Source organism: Lycium ferocissimum, unplaced genomic scaffold (genome assembly GCF_029784015.1).
Source record: "Lycium ferocissimum isolate CSIRO_LF1 unplaced genomic scaffold, AGI_CSIRO_Lferr_CH_V1 ctg10898, whole genome shotgun sequence".
Lineage (NCBI taxonomy): Eukaryota > Viridiplantae > Streptophyta > Magnoliopsida > Solanales > Solanaceae > Lycium > Lycium ferocissimum.
This window is the reverse complement of record NW_026713547.1, coordinates 1-6,523: the sequence shown is the minus strand read 5'-3', so window position 1 is coordinate 6,523 and position 6,523 is coordinate 1. Positions and strand designations below refer to the sequence as shown.

Genomic DNA, 6,523 nt, shown 5'->3' with positions numbered 1-6,523 from the left:
TCCTTAAAATTGTTGGTGATAATACAATGAAATTACAATTACAATTGAAAAATAAAATGAAGAAATAAAAATATCTTCGGCTGAGGCGCGGATATCTCGCTCTCTTTAAGGAGATTCAAGCCCACGCTGCAAATCTACGGTCCAAAAGAATCTTTCTGACTTGTCCCCTCCAGGATACAACAGCCTGATCACGTCGTACAACTCAACAAACTCTGGACAAGATGTTGAGTCCAAAGCTCCACCAAAAAGAAGAACACCTTCCTTCAACTAATAAACTCTCTTTTATTTTCCTCACTTTTTAAGAACTCTCCAAAATATATATTTTTTCTACACCCACAAGTTAAGGATGACTAACTATTTATAGCTAGGAAAATCATCCTTGAATTAATTTGATATGAATAGGATAGTAAAGGAGGTAGATAAATGGAAGAATTATTATTTAGAGGTTACAAGAAGAATGTGCATGAATATTGAGTTAATGGAGAATAATGACTAGAAGGTTACAAAGGAAATAAAGTGACTATTACTAGCCATCAACGTGTAGGAGTAATGAACAGTGGTTATGAAAATTTCAAAGGAACTTATGTCCACATTCATCCATTTACTCAAATGAGTAACTAGAGAAATAATGCTCCTAACGTGGATGGTCAATGCAGCATAGTGGACAAGGAAGCAAATGACACACTTTAATAATATTAAAATGCTCTAAATATCCTTCACTCCAAATGAAACATAAGGAGATTTAGGAAAAGATAAGTTCCTTTCAAAGGATTTGAAACTTCTGTTAGCCAAATAACTTTCAAGAATCGGGTCCAAAAGATCGAGACCATTAACCCACAGCCACTTTTTGTAGCAATTGTATGAAACTCCCTCAAACTCAACCTTTGGATATAGAAAAGTGTTGTAACAATCAATCTTGGATAATCCACAATGAGGTTTGTTGAATTCTGAAAAAGGATAACTCATGTTACCAAGTCTTCCACAATTGAACTCTTTTGGACAAGATTTACTCTCTCCTCTGACTAAGTTGAAGATAAGCATATGAAACATAAAGAACATAGCAGAAAAACAGTCTGCAGCCCTAAGCCTAACTCAAAATTTCAACAATTTATAGAAAATATAAATAGAAAATTAAGACACATATGAGTACAGAAGTAACATATATTATGTGTGTGTGTTGAATATCTACATCTATAAAACTGGAGTTGTTTGCACTAGAATATACAGTGATCCTGATTTCTCAGTACAAATGCATGCAGGTGACTTAAGAATTGTACTGCAAAGACTTGGGATTGGAAAAGTCTCCTAATTAAATATAAATAAATATCCAATGATTTTCAGCCTTTAATTGTCAATTCTGCAGTGAATGACCAGCAATAAAGGACTTTTCTCCTCTGGTTAAGGATCATTTTCTCATCAATTCTGCAGTGACCAAAATGATTGTTACGTTTCACTAACTTGTCACACACTTACAACTTGTGATATAATTTTGAGTTTTCAAATAGGGAAAATGCGTAAAGTCCCTCAAAACTTGTCCACTAAACTTACTTTAGAACTTTAAATTTACGGGCGTTTATTTACCCTATTCTAGTCTAAAGTGAAATTAATAACCTTTCCCAACACAATCCCTATTTATGTACATGAGTGTTGTAGTTGTACACGCACCTGGCACGTGTATAACACCAATATGTACCATTTTTTTTTTTTTGATGGATTTTTATTTTTGTTCTTTTCTATTTTTAAGTTTTTACCTTTTTCTTTAACTTTAGATTTCGATTAACAACGGATCTGAGAAAAGTATTTTAGTCCGTGTCTTAGAAAGGAAACATACATCAACTGATTTATGATAAAATGAAATGACGCCGGCGAACACGTTTTTCGGCCAACCAAACCCACATCTAATTTATCTAAGAAATAAATTTGATGATCATTTTATTATGTGTAAATATTAAACGATCAACTAATTTTATTTACAAAGAAGACGCAGATAAGGAATCTCATGATTTTGATGGGTAATTTGCGTCTGAAACATTTCATTGATGCTAAATATCACCTTGGAAAACTTATGCCCTCCAGTTGTTTAGCTACTATTTTTTCATAACTGTATCATGATTGAGATAAATAATACATTGATGCGCAAATGAATCAACTTTGGTTAAAAAACACAAACAAACAAAGAGAAACTGAGAAAAGAAGAAAGAAAAAGAATACTTAAAATAATTTAAAAATTATAATTAAGTCTAATTAGTTGCAATCCAATTAGAAGATGACATATGTACAGTTTGGACCATTTTTGGTGTTAACTTTTCCTTTTCACGCGCTTCCAGAAAGTTAATAACACTTTCTTTGCAAGTCAGCTGTTAAGGAGGTATTAATTTCACTTCACATTAGAATAGGTGTTATTATACCCGTAACGTTGTAGTGCTAAAGTAAATTTAGCCGACAAGTTTGGGGGGACTTTATTGCATTTTCTCTTTCAAATATGTAAATTTAACTTTTAAATAATTATTTTATATTGGCTCTGAAAATGAGAAGAAACAAACTAATTGGGAAGCCTGGAGTACTTGATTCTTAGAGCTTCAATAGAATAGAAAATCTTGGGATTAACTATCTCCTGTATCACCTACATATATATGTTTCAATATAGGCAAGATACTGAGGGTGATAATATAAGTTGCTCAAAGTATGAGCATTTCCATTCCATTTGAGCGTTGTAACGTTGCAACATGGTCCTACACACACATAAAGTGAGATGACCACTAATCGCTTATCTTTATTTCAAAATACAAGGTAAGGTTGCGGACAACAAACCTAATGTGGTCCGACCCTTTTCAGGACCCGCGTATAGCAAGAGCCTAGTGCATCACGCTGCCCTATATATCTTGGTTTCGCTCTTTTTCTCTTTCTTGACATAAAATGCAATGGCCTGCAGTGGCAAGAATTGAAGTCTAAGACTATTTTCTTCAGTAACAACTGAGATTCCAAGCATATTTTCTTTCACTAGCTTTAGGTACATAGAAGGGGAGCCTTATCCTGGTCACAGGTTCAAGCCGTGGAAACAGGCTCTTGCGATTTGCGAAATGCAGAAGATCCATACAATAACCCTGAGGTCCGGCCCTTCCACGGACCCGCGCATAGCGGGAGCTTGGTGAACCGGGCTGCCCTTTTAGCTTTAAGTACATAATAAGTCTTATGCTTATGCACATTTGGTGTCTCTTGGAATCTCAGAACTACTATGAAAATCCCAACAATCTGTATCACTTCCTCACTTGATAGGACCTATTTACAGTATTAGCTGACTTACAGTATGCTCTAATTAGAATATACATTCTAATTAGATCATATATGGCAGTTATAGCATCCCTTTAGGCAAATCACTGATCTTTTAACAATAAATCATTAAGAAAAATATGAATATAAAGCTTTCCCATACTTAAGTACATTTAAGCACGTCGGATACTAAACCTAACACCCTTTTCCACGGAAAAGAATAAACACAAAGTACCAGGTTTTGGCAAAACTCCACAGCAAAATCAGACTACACAAATAATAGCTGACATATCAACAGAAAAAATGACTAGGAGCTACACAAATAATAGCTTACATATCAAAAAAAAAGAACCCATTTAACTTAAACTTTTATCTTTAAAGCGGCTTATAAGCTGAAAACAGCTTATAAGGTCAGTTCTAGGTCAGTTTTACTGCTGATGAATCTACCTCTGTTATTGAGGGACAATATAGGTAAGGCTTTGGAGGAATTTGCAAAGAGTCTAGGTTACTTTCTAACATTTCCACAACCTTAGTCATGGATGGTCGATTTGATGGATCAGTTTGTATGCACCATAAACTCGTTATCACCATCTTTCTTGCATATTCTTTCCCCTCTTCATTCATTATCCCGGTTAGTTGAAGCTCTTCGTCCAGTTCTATATGTTGATAGAGCCAGTGTGGAAAGTAGATTTCACTTGTACGATCAACTCCAACATCAACATTTTTTCTTCCTCCGACCATCTCTAGGACCATCATTCCGTAGCTATAGACATCAGACTTGTGAGAGACACCTCCCAAGTTTCTGCAAACGATTTCTGGAGCAATATAACCAATAGTCCCACGTGGACCTAACATTGACACAATGCTCTCCTTTTTCATGCACATTTTGGCAAGACCAAAGTCGGAGATCTTAGGACAAAAATCTTCATCAAGCAGGATATTATGAGGCTCTATATCAAAATGCAAAATCCGAGTGGTACAACCACTATGCAAGTACTCCAATCCTCGAGCAATGCCTAGTGCGATTTTGTACAATATTGGCCAACCCAATTGGCGAACTTTCTCAGACCTTTCCTCATAGATAAACTTTTCAAGAGATCCATTTGGCATGAATTCATATACAAGAGCTCTTTTGCAACCCCCAAAACAAAATCCCACAAGGCTCACTATGTTAACATGTGATGTCTTGCTAATAGGGGTGTACAAAGTAAACCGACAAATCGTACCAAACCGATAAACCGAGTCAAACCGAGAAAAAAAACCCGACTAGTGGTTTGGTTTGACTTGGTTTGGTGTTGGAAAAAAAAACCGACCATAATTGGTTTGGTTTGGCTTTAGCTAAAAAACGTCAAACCGAACCAAATCAACCCGACATTACATGTATTCAATTTTTAAAATATTTATACATAAAAATATTTATTTTTAATGTAATTTATAGATATTTCTTAATTTTTTCGTAGCTTTTTCATCTATTATCATATTATTCAAGCTTCGAACTGGTGATTTTGAATGTGAATAAGTTTTATATCCTATCGATGTTAGTAATTCATATAAAGTCCAAACCAAAACCAACTCAACACTAATACTAACAAAAAGAATTTCAATTTATCCATAGAAATGACAACAATGTTGGATATCTATTCTTTACTTTTGCATAATTGGTGTAGAAAGAGTGAAAATACATAACTTAAGTTTTTTTTTTCTTATCATGTAATTAATACTTATTAACCGTACTTATTTTAGCATGACTTAGTATTTTTAGATTATGGTCATTTTCTTTATGGCTTATTAATTAGCAATATTTTTTTTAACCGATTTTATTATCTTTTGTTGAATATTTTAATACAATGTCATCACCGTTCTCATTTTGTTATATTTTCTTACGAAACACCTTAATTACATATTGTATTCACTAGGACTAAAGAAATATTTAAAGTAAAAGTTATATGTTTTGTATCAAGACTATTCCGAAAAAAAACCCGAATAACCCGAGAAAACCGAATAACCCGAAAAAACCCGAAGTTGAAAAATCCGAATTTTATTGGTTTGATTTGGTGTATAAATTTAAAAACCCGACGCAATTGGTTTGGTTTGGTGTTTAAAAAATCCGAACCAACCCGGTCCATGTACACCCCTACCTGCTAATACTTGCCACCTCGTTAATGAAATCTTCACCGCTGCCTTTTAGTTCATTCAGGACCTTCACTGCCACCTGACTCCCGTTACGCAAATTTCCTCTGTATACATTACCAAATCCTCCTTGGCCTAGTTTTCTTCTGAAGTGACCGGTGATTCTTTTGATGTCTGTATAATTGTATCTCTTTGGAGCGTATGACCCATAGTTCTCTAAGAATGCTTCAACTTTTTTGTGATCCTCAGAATTAGATTCCCAAAACCTGAGGTATTTGTAGCACAAAATCTTTTCTCTGAAGTAGAAGAGCAAAATCAAGATTCCAGTGCAAGAGAAAACTGCAAATGTGGGGAAATAAATGAAAGTCATGAATGGGAAACAGTCGGTGTTGGTACAACGCAACAAGTACACCATTTGCAAAACAAATAAAGGAATTCCAAGTTTGAGCAGGGCAAGGAGAGTTTTGTGCAAGTCTAGTTCCAGATAAAAGTTGATGATTATAGACATGTACCTGTGCCTAGAATCAGTCCCAAATTTGTTTTTGCTGCTGCAAGAACACAGAAATGATAAATTAGTTAGTCACAATAAGACTTAACACGGTTCACTTCCCATTTACATTGACATATTAAACATCTTGGAAGGAACCAACCAACACACATATGAATCCTTTCCAGAATTGAAACCAGACATACACAGGCAACTGACAAGCATCTTGTATGCAATACCTCTGGAGCAAAAGAAGTTGTTTTCTACGTCACTTTGGCATTGCCTTTCTCCACGAAGACAGTTGGAACAATTTAACGACACTTCCCAATCTTATGTGAAACTAAGAGTCAATAGATCAAACAAACCAATATAATTTGGTTCTGAAGGTGAACGATACTTGAAAGGCAATCAAACTGAGAAGTTTGCAGGAAGATCACTCTGTTCTTGGTTTATGATAGTATAAGCTACCATCACACCTCAAGTAGTTCTTGTTCTCAATAAAACATGAGAACGAGAGGTGCATGAAAAAAGAATAGACGTCTTCAATTGCTATCTTGTTATACATAATAAAATACTGCTGGTGTAACCACAGGATTAACAGACCACAAGTCAAAGCCCGAAATGCATGATAATCAG

At 34.8% G+C, this 6,523-nt stretch overlaps 1 non-coding gene and 1 pseudogene across 1 annotated transcript; one reads left to right on the top strand and one right to left on the bottom strand.

Annotated features, from left to right (window-relative positions):
- Window positions 1–1,603: 1,603 nt before the first annotated feature.
- On the bottom strand, window positions 1,604–5,948 carry LOC132041607 (rust resistance kinase Lr10-like; annotated as a pseudogene).
- On the top strand, window positions 1,979–2,074 carry LOC132041608 (small nucleolar RNA Z101). Its single transcript, XR_009411123.1, has one exon. It is a non-coding gene; the product is annotated as a small nucleolar RNA Z101 (small nucleolar RNA).
- Window positions 5,949–6,523: the final 575 nt, after the last annotated feature.